The sequence below is a fragment of the Micrasema longulum genome, unplaced genomic scaffold, assembly GCF_059751315.1.
Source record: "Micrasema longulum isolate JH-2025_06_02 unplaced genomic scaffold, ASM5975131v1 h1tg000524l, whole genome shotgun sequence".
Lineage (NCBI taxonomy): Eukaryota > Metazoa > Arthropoda > Insecta > Trichoptera > Brachycentridae > Micrasema > Micrasema longulum.
Window position 1 is genome coordinate 155,037 of NW_028277721.1, and position 15,020 is coordinate 170,056.

Sequence of the window (15,020 nt, forward strand, 5' to 3'; positions counted from 1 at the left end):
TCCTTCTGCTTCTACCGCCGCGCCTGCCATCGCCTAAGAGAGCGGTGCTACTTAATAATGTTCTCGAATGAATTACATAAAGCGGAATGCATAAAATAATTATAATTTATTTCTTGGCGGTATTGTGCTTGCGAAATAATTGAAAAGATGTAATTGAGATGAGAACGGTTGATGATTTCAGTCAAATTTAATTCTCTACGCCTTCAACTGTCAATTTTGTTACCGCTTGCAATTACTCTGTGGTTATTTGTGTTTCAAAAAGATGGGTCAATGAAAGTTTACATAGTGCAATATTATTTTTTAAGAGGCAATTATTATGGTCTAGGAATTCTTTAAATGGCTAAGATCGGATGGACCATGAGTTGGTTCTGGCATGTAAAATACTGTCTATGCAATACAATTACTCTATTTGTATCACGTATTTAAAGTTGTGAAACAATATTATAGCCAGGTATTGAACATTGCTGCGTAATCGATTTGTAAATGTCATTATGACAACATAGTAAACATAGGCGGGACTAAAAAACTCATTCTAATATAATAATGTTTTATTTAAAAAAAATGAATATATAAAAAGTAGACGCGGGATGCAAAATATGGTTTGACAACCTACGAATTATTCTAGAACAACGATACGACAAAACATTTGATGAAAACAATTCGTAAACTGTGAAAAAAGGTGCACATTTAGCAGTTTATTTTACTAAACATCAATAGTAATTGTATTTTGTTTACTCGTACAAACTGAGAAAACCGTTCAGAAATATTTTTCTGAAAAACTTACCTAATTTTTCATTGCTGATTACAAAAATTACATTATAAAATGATGAACGAAACAAAAAGTAAAAAACGTCTCACCCGATTAATCAATAGTCTTGTGTTAAAAATTTGCCAACCAATCATTTTTTTAATTACAATGAATTTTTGTGAAACGAATTTTTTTAATTCCGCCAAACAACGTAGCCATAATTGATATTAAAATACCTAGTCGAAAAGGTTTAAAAAAGTATATTCTCACTATAAAAAAAAAAATGTGCTAAAATTGTATACTAGGAAATTTACGTTTTTTGGTATGTTCTTTCTTTAAAATAAATTAACTTGTAAATTATTATGATGTATTCAAATGTTATTACCTAGCATGGAACGGGGGATATACCCTTGTTAGGTGAGCAAAGTTTTTAACAAAAAAATGTATGTATTATAAAATGAACAGGAGGGGTTTTGATGTAAACGCCAAAATGAACGTCCGATATCGATGGGTGTCGGATCGTACGACGCAGGTTTAAATTCATCAAATATTTATTGCAAAAATTCAAATTAAGAATGTTTAATCCAGGGATACGATAAAACTGAATTTATTAATTCGATCTCGCCTTATTAATCGATGTATTGAAAGTCGAGAACAGACAGTATTAGCCAAACTTGCAGTTCATTGCTAAAGCTTTTACATGGTAAATGCTAAATCAGTAACATACTACTAACATATATAACTGATGAATGTTACACAGTGTGTAAAGTGGCCACTTAAACCAGCCAATGACAGGTCATAAGCCCTGTAAATGACTTGACTTCCATATTCCCTTATTTAAGGTATTCTCCATCCCTGTTGTAATTTGTTAATATATAACTGGGCTTTTTAATATGAAATTTGGATGCACTTTCAAAGGGTTTCGTAAGAATAAACCATGTTTTAAATTTATAATAGAAAACGCATTAATGATAAATAATTATATGAAATTTATATGTGTTGTCAAAATTGAGAATTATAAAAGCTTTCTTTAAAAATATTTTAAAACATTGATAGAATAAAATATTGCGAAAGCTAGAAAACATCCCTTGATTTCAAGTAACTAGAAGTGGTAATCTGCAGGATATTTTTAACAGGGTTTGACATGGGATAGTGATTGTGTATTAATGCTAATATTTAAGTGTCCCGGATAGATTTTATGGACACCATATGCTCCACCTACGGAACAAACATGGATTAAGAAAGCAAGTAATATTTTTTTACATTAAATGGTTTATTGGGGCCTCCGCACATATGAGCCCATTGCTGGTAAAACTAATTGATATTTTAAAGGTAAAGTAAATGCATTGCTTATATTACATTTATGTCATTAGTAAAATCTAAAAACCCCTTTTTCCTGGTTCTTAATTTACAAAACATCCACGTTAATCAAACATATCAAAGCAGTTTATGTAGCAAAATAAATTGGACAAAATGCTCATAGAATTCAAACTTTGGATACAAAACTTTTACCATTTTGTCAGTTTGTTTATTTCTCCTGCATTGGGGTCATATTATATTACTCTACAATTATCAGTAAACTAGGTATATATTTATTATATAGATTATTTTAAAATTGGTTTTTGACATAATCGTATTATGCCAAGTCGTATGTATTGTTAATTGTGTGTGAACTATAATAAATAAAAGAAATAAAAACTTACGTTGTGGAAATTGCTGATCTGTAAGTCTTCCTTAGGTTCGATGAAAAGATAATTTGTTTAACCAATTCGAGTCCAAATAATGATTAACATATTAACACGCGAGCTTCTCTCTGTAAACAGCTAGTCCTTTGGTTTCAGAAAACCTGAAAAAAAGAAATTGCATTCTTAATATTTCGTAAAAAGTATTTGTACATTGGTTTACATACACAAAGGGAACTTGCGCTTTATATTTGTTTTTTAAATATTTTATTTCGTCACAAATTGACAAGATACATTTACATTGATTTACAAGAATAACATGACAAAAAACTTTACGTGTTAGCTCCATATGTTTCGATGTAATATTTGGTGAACACGGTTAAACTAAAATAGTATAAGATTTACTCGTTAATTATACCTTGATAAAAAAGCTTCCGTAGCTTTGAAACCGGTCCGTAGAAAAAAAAGTGGTATAAAATAATGATGTTTTAAATTTATTTTTGATTTAATAAAGTCAATTGGAGACTTTTTTGTCGTAGCAAGTTACATAAATTGTCACATAAATATGATATATGATGCAAAATAAATAATTACTAGCAGGCAACAGCCGATATATAAAATTATAACTGCTTTCTCCCTCATACACAGCGTTTAGACGATGCAATACGGAATGAGCTTTAAACGACACCTTTTTCGAGTCTATTTCATATATGGATAGAGGTTAAATTCCTATCCGCCAATTGAGCCGATAGTTGAGCTCCCGCGACACCACGATATATCATAGAGTGGATTCATTGAGAATTTAAAAAAAAAATTGTTTTACTTTTCAATAGGTAGGTAAAAACACGAAACACCATGAGGCCGACTAATCTCGACTCGATTTCTTTTAGCAAAATTTTCACCCGCGAGTAGAAACTAAATAAATGAAACCGAAAATAAAACTAATAAATATGTGTCCACCCACCCTAATTTCACCGGACCGAGTGAATTGGCGCGATACGTGTGAATCGGGCCCGTATATGACAGACACAATCAGTCATTTTTAGAATAACAATAAATAAGTTAGGCACAGAAGATATATTATTATTACCTATATTATAAATATAAAAATAATTGTACACTCGAATACAAAACACCAATGTAGGTCGCTCAGTTACACAATATATTAATATGGCGCTGAGGATTCAAGGCATATTTTTTAAACTAAGGCATGTTTGTCATATATTTTTTTAGGAATGTTAATGACACATTGTTGATATTATGATTAAATTGATATTGACACACATTTTAGGTTCTAATTACAGAGTTTTATTAAGATTTTGTACATTTGGAAATTTCAATAAAGATTTGATCCTGTTTACGGAAGTCCAAAATTAATGAAAGATAAAAGCTTTAAATCCACTTTAAAAATATTGCTTATTTTATACAGAAAATAACGTCAGACGCGTTCTGTGGGTTAAGTGACAAAACTTCCAGATTCCCTTCACAAAATTGGTTTTTCATCTATGTAGCAAATATTTGTCAATCTTATCGCTTCTGTAATTGAACGTAGTTATGCAGAAAGCAGCCAGTCCACAATTTTCGAAAAAATGAGATATTGGTTTTATCGGGTGCGATGAGATATTGGTTTTATCGGGTCGATTTTATGTTCTGCTTAAAACAACTAGATCACTTTCATACAAAAAACTGTATTAATCGCCTTTTGAAAATGGTGTCGATCACAAAAACGGCATTTCTCAATTTGCAGAAAACTCTTATGGTACTTTAAAAATCATTGAAACTGGTCAAGTACAAAATTAAATTATTATTTTTAATAAAAAAAACTCATGTATTCTTTGTTTATTATTTGTTTAAGTCACTCTTTTTACAAAATTGCTAATATCTCAGTTTCACTTTTCTATGGCTGGCTGGTTTCTGCACAACTAGGTTCAATTGAGGGTCTGCTGAGTCCAGAGTCATGATGATGCTTGTATTGTAATCGTGTAGTTCACTACAGGCGAGTCGGCCGTCAGAAACGATGTACCTACATAAAATGTGTGTAAATATGTAATTATTTTTCTCACGAAATTATAAAATCATAATTGCAATCTTTGCATGTCCTAGTTAGTTTGTTACAGTTTCATTATGTTGCACTAAAACAATTGAATAAAATGACTTTAGCGTAGCGAAGTACGTTTAAACCTTGCAATATATACATACCTCCATATAATGTGATAAATGCATGTTTCTATTTATTTATTTATTTATTTATTTATTTATTTACGGACAAAGTCCATTATAAACATTACAATTAAAAGAAATTTTTACAAAGGAATAAAAAAATATAAGGAACAGAAATAAGCAGCAAAGACAGATGATAGATTTTTTAGATTAAGTAAAAAGCATAGGCTAACTATACAGATTCTTTAGCTGATTTGTAAAGAAAGACATCCTTACACCATAATAATCAAGATCTTGATGATCGTTCACCCGCCTGATCATTCTGGGCAAAGGCGACTGTGCACCATAATTGGTCCTGTAGTGACCGAGGAAAAGCATTTCATTATTTCTTAGTCTACGGGTGGGAACGTTAAAAAGAATCTTTTGCAAAATTTCAGGGGCATCAATGAGACAGTTCATAATTTTATACATGCAGATTATATCTGCAATGCATCTGCGTTTTTCAAGACTTGATATGCTTAAAAACCTCTCCATATCAGAATATGAATAGTCTCCTCTTTCCAATCCCATCTTCCATGCAATTTTTCTTATAAAACGATGTTGAACTGATTCAAGGCGCTTGATATGAACAGCATAATGAGGGGACCAGATTACAGATGCATATTCAAGAATAGGGCGAACTAAAGAGCAATAAAGTGTTTTAAGTGTAAGCATACTTTGGAAATCAGACGTAGTTCTATTAATAAAGCCTAAAATTTTTAAGGATCTGTTTACTATATTATCAAAGTGTTCCAGAAAAGTTAGTTTATTATCTAGGATCACTCCAAGATCTCTTATAGAGGTGACAATCGAAAGAACTTGGCCATTAAGTTTATAATCAAAAATAAAAGGATGTTTACATTTATGGTATGAAATAATTTTGCATTTATCGATGTTAAGTTCCATGTTATTAGTTTTGCACCAAGTATGAAATGCATTTATGTCTTCTTGGAGTCTGACACAGTCATCAATATTTTTAATTAGCTTAAGTATCTTGTTATCGTCAGCAAAAAGCCAGAATTTTGTAAAGGAAAAAACATTAGCAGCATCATTAACAAACAGATTAAATAGAAGAGGGGCCAAGTGGGCACCCTGTGGTACACCAGAAGTTACTAGGAAGCTATTTGATATGAAGTTATTGATTTTTACACTTTGTTTTCTATGTGAGAGGTAGGATTTTAAAAACGATAAAAAGGGATCTCTAATGCCTACAGCACGAAGTTTAGCACATAAAATGTTGTGATCAACTTTGTCAAAGGCCTTGGAGAAGTCTGTATACAGTACATCAGCTTGAAGATTATTCTCGAACGCTGTAAAAATAGTATCAGTAAAAGAAAGCAAATTGGTCGTCGTTGATTTGGCTGTCCTAAATCCATGCTGCTCCTCAATCAGCACATTTTTAAATATAGGTGTTATTTTTTTTGTAATAATTGATTCGAATAGTTTAGGTACAGGAGATATCATTGAAATGGGTCTATAGTTAGTTACGTTAGATTTATCACCAGATTTGAATATCGGTCTTATTATAGAAATTTTCCAAATATCAGGAAATACACTCGTTGTTAAAGACATATTAAACAGTAAAGACAGAGGCTTGGCAAGACTAGATTTACAATTTGATAGTAGTATTTCAGGAATACCATCTGGACCAATACATTTACCATTACCAAGTTTACTTAGAGCGATTCTGACATCCTCAGCTGACACTTCACAATTATTCAGGTCTACAGTATTAGTATAGCTAAATAAGGAATTAACATTGGAAGAATTATTAACATATACTGAAGAAAAATGCGTTGCAAAAAGATTAGCTATGTCGGTACCATTAGATGCGTGTTTATCTTTAAGAAACATACTTATTGGCAGATCGTTATTGAAACGCTTATTAGAAACAAAACTCCAAAACTTTTTGGGATTTATGGACAACATTGTTTCAGTTTCATTGATGTATGATCTATAACAATTGGATATTTATCGAAATTACATCCACGTTTCTGTGTGCCTAGGCAGATAACGAATACAGTTCTATGTTTTAAATATAATCAGAACCCTGGACGAGTATTTTCGACTCGATTCAATCATACTATCATCTATCGTTGGAATTATATAAATATGCGAAACTTTACATTTTCGGATTGAAAAAAAAAAAAAAAATAGCTAGTATTACTAACTCATAGTTCAATTGATGCTTTATTTTGAAGAATGTGGTTTTAATAATACAATTAAATAACATAACAAGTAAAGAGAAAGAAAACTTTAAAGTTTTCTTTCTCTTTACTTTCTTACATTCTTAAGAATGAAAAGCATATAATATGTATCTTTAAAAGAAAACGTAAAATGTAGTAGAAGGTTAATTTGGATACTTAGTTTTTTTAAGATAAAAGTTTTATTATTATTGTTGCTTCAATAAAAGAAGTTGAAATGACCATGTATCGATTTTAATAGTATATATATTTTTTGATTATATTATTTAATTTTATCATAGACACTAAGTATAAGATAAAAAAGTGTGTTTTAAAACGCGCATTTTTTTTAATTAGTTAAATTGAAATGTCAAAGGTACATATAGAAACAATTATTCTGCTGAAAGCATTGAATTTGATGAAAACATATATAATATAACTTTTTATGAATGCTTATTGTCGAACATATAATTATATGTTAATAATCACTAAAATGTAAAAAAATTATTAATACTACTTATTTGTATTAAGATTATGTTAATTGAATTCATTGATACCAAGTATGAAATTACCGTTTTGAATAAAAAACTGAAAGTATTTTAGTTGCATACTCGTGTATTGAATTGTTGCAAGTCTATGTATGTTGTGTATGTTGCGTACTTAGTTAGGAGGGAGATCTTTTTTGTACTGATTTGCATATAAATGTTTTTTTTGCTACTTGCGTGGTATCTAATTATAAAGGCATGTTTGTATTGTCAATGGATCTATTTTACTCGTAAACTTTATTTTTTTATATATGTATGATTTTTTAAAACTATCGGTTAATATTAAAAACTTACGTGTTTCTAAAGGTATAAAAATGAAAATTTTTGGAGGAAGTAAAATGCAATTAAGTCATTGCATAGTTGGCTTAAATATTAATTTTTTCTTAATGTCAACAGATTAATGTACGATTTGCGATTACTCTAGAATAATAATTGACCGAATTTCGCAATTCTTGGTTTTTATTATAGTTCTAGTGATGTACCTACTGTCTGAACTGGATAACTCGGTAAGAGTAAGTGCAGAGTAGAGGTGAAGGTACTCTCCTTTATCTCGGATAATGGTGTGAAGCGTTCTACTGAACAATTGCAGTGTCGAAATGGTTACTCGGAAACGTGTCGGGATATCTCTTAATGAGACTTAGTGAGTAAGCCTTTATTCTATAAAACATAGTTTTATTATTACCCACTTAAATGAGTGGGTAAGAAAAAAAACAAGGTTTTGCTAATAAAATTGTTTTTATTGACGACTGTTTTAGTTATTGAGGTAAAATCGTTGCGTAAAAGTACTGAATAAACTTTTTGTACATTTGAAAAAGGTAGCGCGGTACTTAATATTTTTAACGAACACCTTCAATACTTCATACGCGCGTCTTTTTTTTCTGATACTTAGTTTCAATAATAAAGTCTTATTTTATCTTATTTTATTTTATTTTATTATATTTTATCTCTAATTCTTAATATTTTATTTTTATTTATATTTTCACATTGGCACTTGTGAATTATTTACACACATGTCCACCCCCATTCCAATATAACACCCACTCACCCACCTCACACAAACACACTAGTATGTATTGTACGTGTATTCAATGTATTTCTGTGAATATCTGTCATTGGTTTTATTCTCTGTATATTATATTTGTTATATTTTTGTTACATGTATTACTGTTGATATCCCCAATAAAAAAAAATACAACTTAATTTAATATCTGCACATTATAAAAAAAATATTAATAATTTAAACTAATTCAAAACAAAATATTAAAGAATCCGTTAGTGTTTTTTTTTTTTAATGTCCTTATGTTTTGGTAAGCCGGTTTAGTGAGAAACATCAGCCCTACGAAAAATGGGATACAAAAAATGTTTATATATATAAATGTAAAAAAAAAAAAAAACGTTCGTAGAAAAACGCGACGTGTTTGGCCTTGGTTGTTGTGACGTCAAGATTCGTGATAATGTTCGAAACAAATTTCAATGACCAGGAAAAAATAAACTTGAATCGTGTCGTATTAGGGACGTGGCCAATGGAATGACCGTTTTCGCGGGAAAACAAAATTACAAATTTAAAAATATTTTTTATGCTACTTGTTAGTAACTGTTGTTAGTAAAAAATTTTTTTTTACTGGAGATTATTTCATAAACATTTTTTATTACTTTAAAAATAATGAAAAAAGTGACATTTCTCTATTGGATCCAGACATAATGTTTTTTTTTATCAAGATAAGTTGCAGTACCTATATTATACCACGGTTGGCAAATGCCCCGACCATAAAATCACGAGGCGCCCAAATCATCTTAATGATCAAGATGCGCTGCGGTCAGTGTGCCAATGCACCATTAGGTGGAGAAAGAGGAGGATTTGATGATCATTGGGGGGAGATAAGAGAAGGTATTATTATTGTTATGATAATTTGTACCATTTTTATTGAATCACTTGTTTATAGCTCTCATGATTTCGCATGAACTAATATGCGGGGGAAAAGTAGCCTGGAGGTAGAGTTACATCACAAAATTTGAGGTTAACGCCTCGCAATGTGGAGTGTGAAAAATGTTTAACTACAAAATTCAAGGATGTTTTCAATAAAGGTTTGGCAATCGCAAATTCGATTTGAGCACAGCGCCTGCGTCTTCATAATGTGCAATTGTGCATGTTCGTAAATATTAACGGGTGGGCATTATCATACATACCGTATAGGTATCCACTTTACTTTTTTTTTTTGCATATTTCATATTGACTGAAAACTGAGCGGCTGTACATTCAAAACAATAGAATAATAATAAACCAGAAGGCGCGTAGAACCAAGTTTGTTTACATCGTATTGTGTCCAAAAGTCCCCCTCTACCCGACATCCTGCCTGCGCGCATGCGTGAAGTGGCCCAGTAATGTTGCCAGACCGTGAACAATGTACACAAATATAAGATGATTTTGTGTTATGTTATGTTATATTTTACAACAAAAAATATTAAACTGACTGAATTATATAAAAAAAGGTACATTTATTAAGCAAATGTAAAAAATAGCATAAATAAATAAATTTAGTAATTAAGTAAATTAATACAACAATGTTTGATTATGTTTAAATGCTTGCAGACTGGCTGGATTTCTTCCCTAGGGAGTTGTTCATATTTAAATTTATTTCAACAGAGAGGGAAAACATTTTTGAGACGGGATTATAGAAGTCTAGGCATTTACAGGGCTTAAGACCTGTCATTGGCTGGTTTAAGTGGCCACTTTACACACTGTGTAACATTCACCATTCTGCCCATGTTTGAACATCCACATTTCCTTAACTATTCCATCTGTTAAATTTTGTGAAGTAAAAGAGCTGAAACCTTAATCACGTGGGTGAGATTCATCCGGCTGAACCAAATCACCTACTAGGCAACGCCTGAAAACAATTTTCCAATTTTTATACTTCTTCTTTTACCAGGTAGTAATTCAACAATGTTTGATTATGTCCAAATGATTGCAGACAACAGATGGAAGAGTTGAGGAAATGTGGATGTTCAAACATGGGCAGAATGGTGAATGTTACCCAGTGTGTAAAGTGGCCACTTAAACCAGCCAATGACAGGTCATAAGCCCTGTAAATGCCTAGACTTACATATTCCCTTCTCAAAAATGTTTTCCTTCTCTGTTGAAATAAATTTCAATAAATTAAAATAATTCAACATTATACTAAGGCTTATTAATAGAATGCCGGGTAAAAAATTCGATTACCCTGGCAATACTAATAAAATGTCCACGTAATTTCATTTAGCAATCTTACAGATGGTAAAATTATCGAATTCTTAAATAATATTACTTGTGATTCGCTTTTTACGTATAAAATGTGATCCTACCCTATTCCTTTTTAATCCCAACAGTGTTTTGACACTTGCAAACGACACAACACGGCATAATTGAATTTAAATCGGCAGTTGCGTACTAAGCAACGCCTACAGAGTACCTTATGGCCAAAACGTAAAGCTTCTCATTTGTGAGAAGTTTAGTCAGATTCTGGACTATTCTAATTATATGAATAAAATAATTAATTTCATGGAAATAACATGACAACTAAGAAGTATATACATTATTGTAAGAAAACTTTATAAATGAAAAGCATTTATGTCACTATATTGATTGATTTGGTGTTTATTTTGTAGAACTCCATATTTAAACTTATAATATTAAAAATCAAACACTGATTTGAGTCTACTGAACACTTTATTTTATTTTTACAAATATAAAAATATAAAAACAAAAATTTCGTGACAATTGTTTCGCCTTGTTAGAGCATTTTCAAACGAATGTGAAGATTATCTAAAGTTACAAAACTATAAAGCTTCATCAATTATCTCACAATACATACTTGTATGTCAAGAAATACTTACTTTGTTATATTTATCCCAAAATTCAAATATAAATACCTAAATTCCCCATTATCTATTAAACACTTAGCCTCGCCCTATAACCATTGGTTTTACCCTCAATTATGATTAATGCACATACTATAGTTGATAAGAATATTTTTATTTTTTCCTTAAGTACCTTGAATTATATAACTATATAAAGACATTCAATCCATATAATTTTCACATTCATTTGGAAATGCCCTAACAAGGCGAAACAATTGTCACGAAATTTTTGTTTTTATATTTGTAAAAATAAAATAAAGTGTTCAGTAGACTCAAATCAGTGTTTGATTTTTAATATTATAAGTTTTCATTTATATCACTTTTAAAGGAGATGTAAAAAAGTAGTAGAAGGTAAATTTTGATATTTACTTTGTTTAAGATAAAGGATCAATTATTCTCCTTGTTATTTTTAATTAGAATTTACGGACTAAATTTCGTATACAAAACACGGTCGCAGTGACATCAAGAGTTTGCATAGCACCTCTAAGAATACGAAATATGGCCATTATGTTTGAAAGATGCAGGTCCTTCTGTCCGTCCGACCTTAAACATATAACATGTTTTTTATTTGGTTTTTCCCTTTATTTGTAATCATTCCTTGTTCATCCGTATTTGAGATATATTTTAAATATTTAAATTGTGATTTATTAAATTATTTATTTTTTATAAACAATATATTTTTGTTACATTTCATTGGAATACAAATCCTAACTCCATGGAAACAAAGTCCTATGTTGAGTTGGGACAAATATTTATGTATAACAATTTAACAATCAATATCATCAATATCATCATGTATATTGCATAGAACAAAAACATTTAAAAATACATGTTATATCAGCATAAAAGAAACATGCAATAACAAAAAAAAACTTTTAAAGTAAAAGAAAACATAAAATTGAAATAAACTACCTCAAATATACGAAAAATTCCAGATTTCGTTTGTTTACACCCTTAATTATACTACATATTGCAGGATGACAGACTATATTCAGTTTGATAAACGTCACCGTCAAACGTGACCCCGACAAATCACGTAAAGACATATTTTTTAAGCAGCAAATAATATTTTAGGGTTGAGATCATAAAAACATCCTATTTGTATCTCTGATTATTAGCTTTTCTACAGTCTGGCAAAAATGCGTTTTTATACAACTGGTTATTTTATTAGAAAAAACCGATAAACGATATTATTAAAAATATATTGTAATAAAAATTTGTTCAAACTTCACCGCGGAATTTTTATGGCATTAGAAAAACAAGATTTTAAGATTTGCACCTCACATTAAATAATACGATATTAACACTAGAATATAAAATGTATCGATGAGACTGGAAAAAAAAAATCGTTGGTAGTTTAGGATTTTTTTATCATCTAAGTTGATATAGACAACGTGTCTTATAAATTACTAGTTTAAAAAGATTTTTTTTTTGAATTTAAGATTTAAACAAGAGTTGAAATTCATTGAAAAAATCAGGTTTGATAAAAATACATACTCGTATTCATATTTCAAATACTACTATTTTATCCAACGCTACGCCATTTCTCCGTAGGGGTAGACAGAGATAATTGAACGCCATCATCATTATTAGGTAACATTTTCGCAACCTAGTGATGTATATGGCACTGCGATTGCAAACCAAATGCTGAGTATTTCAGTTTAAACAACCTTTGAAATCAATATTTCTCGTCCAAGAGTTGAACCCAGGATTTCAAGAAAAGTAGACAAAGATTAAATCGCTACACAACGAGGCGGACTTATCTCCACTCGATTTCATTTCCCAGGACTTTTACCTGAGAGCAGCCATCGAGTCAAAAACACTCGTCCAGGGTTCCGGTTCTGTTTTAACACAGAACTTTGTTACCAAGCGACATGCAGCAACTTTACAGAAAAGCCAATCAAAGTTTTTTTTTTAAATTACAGAATCTCATACGTACGTATTATATTGGCGTGATTCCTACATAATTGGAATAAAAATTTAAAATACCAGATTCTTTATCAATTAATTCAAAAATTTAATTGAATAGTCGCTTTTGTAAAGTTGCAACGTGTCGCTTAGTATTTTTTTCCTTTCCAGCGTCAATATACATAACTAAATAATTTATGAATAAACCAATTAAATAAAAAATACTAGTAACAAATATTTACAAAATCAATAAATGATATTTGGTATTGAAAAAAAATATTCCCGCATACAGGAAACACCTTAAACCATTTTCACAAAGTACCCTTATTCACACAATTAAAAATTAAATTTCATAGCCCATATATCTGGAGTTTAGTCATGAAACAGATGATCGAAACACGCTGCCACTGGTTAACAAATCCAGTGCCTAATGCATCATTGGGTGGAGTTAGTAAAAAGCCATTTTTTTCCCAACTCCATGAGACTAAAAGCCGTGTTGAGTTGGTAATCACAATACTTTAAAAAATGGGAAATAATAATAAATTTTAGTTTACTATGAATTAGGTGCAATTAGGGAAATTAAGAAAATATTAGATTCACGGGAAAAACACTTAACTATTGAATGGTTTATAGTAAAGAGGACTTCACATCCAACAACTAATTATAAAACTATGCAAGTTAAAGTTTTACCCTTTTAACATCTCTACGATATGTCGAAGCGACGTGAAATTTAGAATCGACGTTTAAAATTCCTTTGCTATTTGATTTATAATCGTGATTTTTCATGATAACTTTTTAAGGACTTTCTCGGTATAAAATCTAACTTTAAATAATAAGTCGTAGCGATGTTCAATTTCAAAATAGATAACTATTTATATATTTTTTGAGAAATAATGAAAATGAATTTTCACTTGATCGCGAGCTAAGCCGGGCAAAAATTCTAGTATTATTATAAAACCTTTTAGTGATCCATGTACAGTGCGTTCGAATGTTTAATAAGCCTTTGGGTTAGTGACTGTCAGCGAACCACGAAAACATACAAATTTCGTTTGTGTAAGTAGGCACGCTAGAATATTTTATTTGAAAAAGCAAAGTTTATTTAACATTTATATGAACTGTACGTAATTAAGTTCTACTTTTTACCCAGTTAAGTTGTTTGACATTTACTTGGATTGTTTACCCTTGGTGATAAAAACGGAAAAATATTTAATTACAATCCTTGCTACGTTATGTAGCATAATGGCTAATTATTTCTAAAGAACTGTTAATTACTTAAAGGTAAAATTATAAGGTAGCATGCACTGACCATAAATTTTACTCGGATATGACGTATGCATAAACATAAATCCCGTCATTTGATTGGCCGACAGAGAGTTGCAACACGTTGGTGAGTAAAATCCCGCGAACTAAATATAATTAAATCAAATAAACACAGCAACAATCGCTTTTTCTTTTCGATTTCTACCAGAGTCTAACTTTGTCCCCTCTTTTCCTGAATATTTCCGAATTCTGTCTATTGAGGTTATTGATGTACAAAAAAGAGTTGGACAATTTATTCGTGAAAATCAATTGCACAATAAATAAATATCCCAACACGTCTTGCAGCTACAGAGTGCACGGACGGTTGGGAATCTAGTTCCTAGTTTCCAATTATAATCTATTTCAATGATTAATAGGAGCTTGATTAAAAGCTCGTCTTGCAGCTACGGGGCTCATGGATGGTAAGAAATCTAGCCCTAAAAATTTTGTTTTTTAGTAAAATTTTGTATCGTGTCCATAAAATAAATGAAATTTAAAAAATATAAACACTGAGCAGAATAGTAAATTTGCACAAAATAAAAAGTGTTTATGCTAAACA

The 15,020-nt window shown here is 30.4% G+C and overlaps 1 protein-coding gene across 2 annotated transcripts in view; it reads right to left on the minus strand.

Moving 5' to 3' along the window:
* LOC148280857 (very long chain fatty acid elongase AAEL008004-like) overlaps window positions 1-15,020 on the minus strand; it is a 121,881-nt gene that overhangs the window by 85,064 nt on the left and 21,797 nt on the right. For both annotated transcript variants that reach the window (XM_088227685.1, XM_088227684.1), the window contains exon 2: window positions 2,452-2,594. The gene's annotated coding sequence lies outside the window, so the exon portion shown is untranslated. The remainder of the gene's footprint in view (window positions 1-2,451; window positions 2,595-15,020) is intronic.